This window comes from Oncorhynchus keta, chromosome 34, assembly GCF_023373465.1.
Source record: "Oncorhynchus keta strain PuntledgeMale-10-30-2019 chromosome 34, Oket_V2, whole genome shotgun sequence".
Classification (NCBI taxonomy): domain Eukaryota; kingdom Metazoa; phylum Chordata; class Actinopteri; order Salmoniformes; family Salmonidae; genus Oncorhynchus; species Oncorhynchus keta.
Genome location: NC_068454.1, coordinates 59206080 through 59212973, shown reverse-complemented (window position 1 = coordinate 59212973; position 6894 = coordinate 59206080). Strand labels below are relative to the sequence as shown.

At 43.2% G+C, this 6894-nt stretch overlaps 1 pseudogene; it reads right to left on the bottom strand.

The window, feature by feature from the left end:
• Positions 1 to 2021: 2021 nt before the first annotated feature.
• Positions 2022 to 6591, bottom strand: LOC118367375 (free fatty acid receptor 2-like; annotated as a pseudogene).
• Positions 6592 to 6894: the final 303 nt, after the last annotated feature.

Here is a 6894-nt window from a genome sequence, read left to right as displayed (position 1 = left end):
ACCCTAGACCCACTCCAATTTGCTTACCGCCCCAATAGATCCACAGACGATGCAATCGCCATCGCACTGCCCTATCCCATCTGGACAAGAGGAATACCTATGTTGCCCTATCCCATCTGGACAAGAGGAATACCTATGTAAGAATGATGCTCATTGACTATAGCTCAGCCTTCAACACCATAGCACCCTCCAAGCTCATTATTAAGCTCAGGGCCCTGGGTCTGAACACCGCCCTGTGCGACTGGGTCCTGGACTTCCTGACGGGCCGCCACCTGGTGTGGAAGGTAGGAAACAAAACCTCCACTTCGCTGATCCTCAACACAGGGGCCCCACAAAGGTGTGTGCTCAGCCCCCTCCTGTACAAAGGAGCTGATCGTGGATTTCTGGAAACAGCAAGAGGGAGCACGCTCCTATCCGCATCGACGGGACAGCAGTGGAGCAGGTGGAAAAGTTCAAGTTCCTCGGCGTACACGTAACTGACAATCTGAAATGGTCCATCCACGCAGATAGTGTGGTGAAGAAGGCGCAGCAGCAACTCTTCAACCTCAGGAGGCTGAGGAAATTTGGCTTGGCACCTAAAACCCTCACAAACATTACAGATGCACGATTGAAAGCATCCTTTTGGGCTGTATCACCGCCTGGTATGGAAACTGCACCGCCTGCAACTGCAAGGCTCTCCAGAGGGTGGTGCGTTCTGCCCAACTTATCACCGGGGGCAAACTACCTGTCCTCTAGGACACCTACAGCACCAAATGTCACAGGAAGGCCAAAAATATCATCAAGGATAACAACCACCTGAGCCACTGCCTGTTTTCCCCGCGATGAGGTCAGTACAGGTGCATCAAAACTGGGACCGAGAGACTAAAAAACAGCTTTAAGGCCATCAGACTGTTAAATAGCCAACACTACGCTGCTTCCTCCCGGTTACGTAACCCTGCACCTTAGAGGCTGCTGCCCCAAATACATAGACTTGAAATCACTAGCCACTTTAACAATGCTTACATATTTTTGCTTTACTCATCTCATATGTATATACTGTATTCTATTCTACTGTAATAACATCTGTTGTGACAAACATGTGCATGTGACAAAACATTTGATTTGATTTAATTTGATTTGAACAGCCAACTTGACATAGCGAAGAATTTTCAAAAGAATAATGTGCAATTATTGTGCAATCCAGATGTGCAAAGCTTGTAGAGACTTATCCAGAAAGTCTCTGCCAAATGTGATTCTAACATGTATTAACTCAGGGGTGTGAATTCTTATGTATATAAATTAGATATTTCTGTATTTCATTTTCAATACATTTGCAAACATTCCCCAAAAATGTTTTCACTTTGTCATTATGGGGTTTTGTGTGTAGATGGGTGAGAGAGAAAAATATCGTATTAGGACAAATTCTCTTATTGTATATTAAAGTAATCAAAAGTTGAGTATTTGGTCCCATATTCCTAGCATGCTATGATTACATCAAGCTTGTGACTATTCAAAGCTGTTTGTTTTGGTTGTGTTTCATATTAGTTTAGCCCAGTAGAAATGAATGTTAAATAATGTATTGTGTCATTTTGGAGTCACTTTTATTGTAAATAAGAATACAATATGTTTCTAAACACGTCTACATTAATGTGGATGTTACCAGGACTACGGATAGTCCTGAATGAATCGTGAATAATAATGAGTCGCACAAATATCAAACCCCCAGGACACCATTACAATAGTGAATCTGTAACTTTCTCACTCATCAATATTCAAGATTCATTAAGAACAACCAAACATGTGTGACAGTCCCAATACCTTTGGAGCTCACATTAAATAAATGTATGACACCCCTGATACTCATCTTCCTGTTTTACATTGTTTTGATGACTGACTGGAAGAACCCTTCAGTGGTATTAAGACATCACAAAAACCAACAGCTACATTAGACACGGATTGGGACAATCAGAGTGTATTACGCAAGTTTGCGTATCCCATTAAGTGAAACATTTTCAGACGGGGCATCAATTAAAATCCAGAAGTATGATGCAAAATGAGATTTTAATGTCATCACTACAAAAAAAGTCATAGAAAATAAAGGGGAACAGAAATAATATAAAACCTTCAAATGATCATAAATAGACACATACAAATGCATACTACACATCCTTCCAAGTCAAGGTAAGCTTTTGGTTATATTTATTAATTTTATTCATTTATTGCCACTGCCCGCATTGTGACTGTTAAACTGCTTCCTGACAGTACACTGTACTGCATGATTGTAGCGGGTTTAGTTTAGTGTAACTAGTTCTAGTAGCTATGTTGACAATGATGTAGGCTGTGTGTAGCGGTTAGCAGTCATGATATGAAGGTTTGGTTTGGAAAGGGTTTTTAGCCTTGTCACAGACAGCTGATGTGTTCTGCACTGAAGTCCACAAGCGAAGGGAAAAGGTGAGAGGAGGAGAGAGCATAGATAGTTGCGAGAAGGAATTATATGCACACCGATCAAAATGATCAGGCTTTCTTTATATGGCTGCTATGAAAGTGAACTGTTTGTGTGTAATCAGGGGTGTATTCATTCTGCTGATTCTGTTGAAAAATGTTTCTTAAACGGAAGCAAATGGGATGAAAAGGGGATAAACATACCTGAATTTGTCCAATAGACACTAATTTGCAACTGTTGGACCAATGATTACACCCTACATAGGTCAGCTAGATGCAGGCAAGAGTGTGCAAGGCGGCAATGAATGTGTGACAATTCTCTCAACCTATGCACCTAGGTTGTAAACTTTCCTTTATAGGCTAGGTTGTAGCAACCTCATGATGGGTATAGGTACAATTTCAGTATCATGTAGTAACCTAAACCTATCGATGTTACATTGAGCTGGGTGAATGGAATATGAATAACAGTCATTTGACCACAACTGATTCATGTATAGGCTACTTATAAAGACAGATAGCATAGTCCTCAGTCTTTTTCATAAGAACCTAAGTACAATAAACACATTGCACAGGCTGGCATTTAGCTAACTTATGTAGCAAGCATGTAGCAAGTGAAGCATATGGCTTGACTACACACTATAACAGGGGTGTTAAACTCATTCCACGGAGGAGCTAGAATCTGAAAGTTTTTGTTCAAGGCCTAGACAACCGGGTGAGGGGAGTTCTTTAACAATTATTGACCTTAATTCATCAATCAAGTACACCGGTGGAGCGAAAACCTGCAGAACCTTGGCCCTCTGTGGAATGAGTTTGACACATGTTGTCATTGGAGCTTGGTGTGCTGTCCTTCTGAGTTCTGTTGCAGAACAACACAGGGCAATAAAGAGCCTTACTGCAGAAGTACAACCCCTGCACTCTCTCCAACAGGTTCTTCAGGAAGAGGTGGAAGGTACACCTGAGGGCCGACGAGGAGAAGTAGAAGATGATGGGGTCCAGGCTGGCGTTGATGGTACTGGACAAGAGTGCGGCCATCCGCCAATTGGGACTCTCCCAGTTAACAAAGCCCACTAAGTGTGACAGGTTGTAGGGCGCGAAGCAGACAATGAACACTAGCAGGGTGGCCAGAGACAGACCGATGGCCCGCAGACGTTTCTTGGGCTTGATGCTGGGCAGCTGAGAGAGGATTCGGATGAAGCTGATGTAGCAGAAGCAGCAGATGAAGAAAGGTACACAGAATAGAACCAGGAAGAGCTCCAGGCGGACAGGTATCAGGACCCGCAGCTGCATCTGGGTGAAATGTGTGTAACACATGTTCCCTTCCTGGGTGGCATTGGAATCGACTAAATATGGAATGATGTAGACGATACTGACGTGCGCCATGGAGATTACCCAGAAGGCGACGCTAGCCACCGTGGTGTACAAAGACCGTCTTATGACTTTGAACCTGATGGGAAAGGCCACCCCCAGGTAGCGTTCAACGCTGATGGCAGTCAGAAAGAAGGTGCTGTTGTAGATAGATGGTGGCGTAGAAGACGAAGCTGGTCAATGGACACAGGAAGACGGGCATGTTCCATACATTGTCGTCCGCCGCCTCTTTCATCTTGAAGGGCAGGAAGAGCAGGAAGAGGAGGTCCGAGACGGTCAGGTTGAGGAGCAGGATGTCGATGGACATGGCTTTCTGCCTCACCTTCTTTCCAAATGTGTAGAAGGCCACACCATTGGCAGGGAGGCCAATCAGGAAGGTGATGATGTAGGCCCGCCAGCACCAGGCTGCTGTGGCTGTGTCTATCCCCGAATTCATTCCCAGACAGCATTCTGCAAAAGAGGAAGGAAACAGACAATGAGTTGATGTTTGCGTTAGCTAATGCAGGTACTCAATTTGGGGTCAATTCAGGATATGCATAGTTAGTCAATAAGGGTGTGAAGCAATTCAAGAGAAACTGAGTCACTGTCACTAGTTTGTTTACAGAAATTCACAGGAAGGATGGATACAATGGGTGTGATGCAATTGGTTAACAAAGCCATGTCATTCTGTGTAACAAGAGTTTCTTTGAGTCTGTGGTTGTCTTTGGCAAGTGGCGGTCTAATGCACTGCATCTCAGTGCTTGAGGCATCACTACAGACACCCTGGTTTCGAATCCAGGCTTTATCACAACCAGCCGTGATTGGGAGTCCCATAGGGCAGCGCACAATTGGCCCAGAGTCGCCCGGGTTTGGCCGGTGTAGGCCGTCATTGTACATAAGAATTTGTTGGCTGGCTTGCCAAGTAACTGGCCTTTAACTGGCTTGCCTAGTAACTGGCCTTTAACTGGCTTGCCTAGTTAAATAAAGGTTCAATAAAAAATAAATGGTTGGACTGTCTACAGAAGACAAATGGGGGTATACAGAGCAAACGTCAATGTCATTATGTTCCTCAAGCAGGTGACTTGTTAGCAAACTCTGCCCCCTTTCCAAACTAGCAAGACCTCGTCTCCGTAGGCACAGTGCATTGGAGTGAAGCCATTAATTGTGGCAAACGAGGTACCCATCACAACAATAAAGGGAGCGGTCTGTTTGTGCTTCACAGCCTTGAGTATCCCAGATGCCTCTCGGCTAATCCCAGTGTTAATACCCAGCGCACGCATGAACCCCTAAGCTTCCTTCTATTCATGGTGGAGCAAACTAACAACATAATACTCCCATCATGACACAAGTGTTCAGTGGCTGGTAAGCCATGAGGATGGTAGAAGAAGAGTGACTTTAATTTCTACAGAGTAAGGGGTTATTTGGTTCCCAATGACACTTCCACAAAGTATCTGTTGAAATGATAGTCACATATTTTGGGGCTAGCAGTGTTATCAAGGTTGACCTCTGCACTGACAATGTTCAAATTGTGAACAGAATATGAATTCAGAAGAAGCTAAATATATTTTCTGCTTTTCCATACTTTCCTGCTCACTCCAGTTCAACAATTTGATGACAAGTGCATGTCAATTTGGTAATATTATGTCAATGTCGATTACATGGGGAAGAATGTAACCAAGGGAAACAATTACTTGTGAGAACTGGATCCTATTTTAACACTGATTCAACACTTACTTACTATTTCAATTGATCAATTTGTGCTAAAACGCACCCTTGGAGGAAAGGGTATAGTTATTAAAAACTGGGTCATGTGAACTTCAATTGTTTATAGAAGCCCAAGTTCTCCAGAAGGGTATATGGTATCTAAATGACAATAAACGACAACATACATGACTGATAAAACCGCCGTCTGGCGCATGCGTTTTGGTCTGGGAGGTGGCAACCACCACGCACTGGACATGTGGCTGTACATGTACATGTAAATGTTTGAGGTTCCACGAGGTTTCTCGTTCATTTCATCAGCTGATTTCTTTCATAATATAGGATAAGAAATGTAACATGGCACTCGGTGTAGTGTACAGAGCGAGATTTGGTCGAGCGCGCTAGTGCAGCGGTCACCAACCCTGGTTTGGGGAAGAACTACTGTGTCCACAAGCTTTTTTCCTTATTTAACAAATCAGCTACTCATCAAGACCTTGATTAGTTGAATAAGGTGTGTTGCGGGGTTGGAACAGAGAGAGTTTCACCTGATCAGTGATGATAAACAATGCTCACCTTGACAGAACACTTTAAACACAGCCCATCATTACAGGGGTACTACTGTACAGCAATAGAGATGTTGCTCAAATGACAACATTTTACGGAGAGTGATTGGCCAGACAGAGACGCCCATTTGGATAGCAGCCATCAGACTGGAACATCACACACTCATTCCCAAAGGACAAAAAAAACTCAGTAACCGTGCCAATTTAGACAGAGTGTAGTACAAACACAGAACATACCTATACCATCTCATTACTGAAATGTATTTATTTATATTCCAGTTACATGGTATTGCATATTTACCTTAGATCTAATACATTTCAAAAGGCTTGCAGGTATTTTGTCATATAAAAGCATTGTCTGTCTACTTTGCCAACATTTACATAAAAGCTCCTGATAATAGCACAAGAAGCGTGATATCAAAAGAGTTCCACTGTACATACCTCAGTCAGCAAACACACACACACACACAGGCACGTCTCCTGGTCAAATGGTGAGTAAGCTTGGCTCCAAATAAACTGTGCTGTTAATGGTAAAGTCTCTATTTAACGTACTTGATGTCACATACCACAGTTCGTGCTAAACAGGAAAGAAAATGGACATGTTCCTTTTTTTGGGGAGGGGGGGGGGGACTCTCCACAACAGATCATCTTTCTGTAAATGCTCAAACTATCAAAAAAACTCAACTGCAACTCTGTTGATATGCAACAGCTTACTCAGATTACAGTTCGGGTTTATGTTTAGGGTTAGAGTTAGGATGTGAGGCCTGGCAGCTGAGTCTCGGGTTATGGATTATGTGTTAGGTGTGTAGTCACAGTAAGGTTTCAAATTGGGTTTAGTATTAGGGTTATGGATAAATAGCTGAAT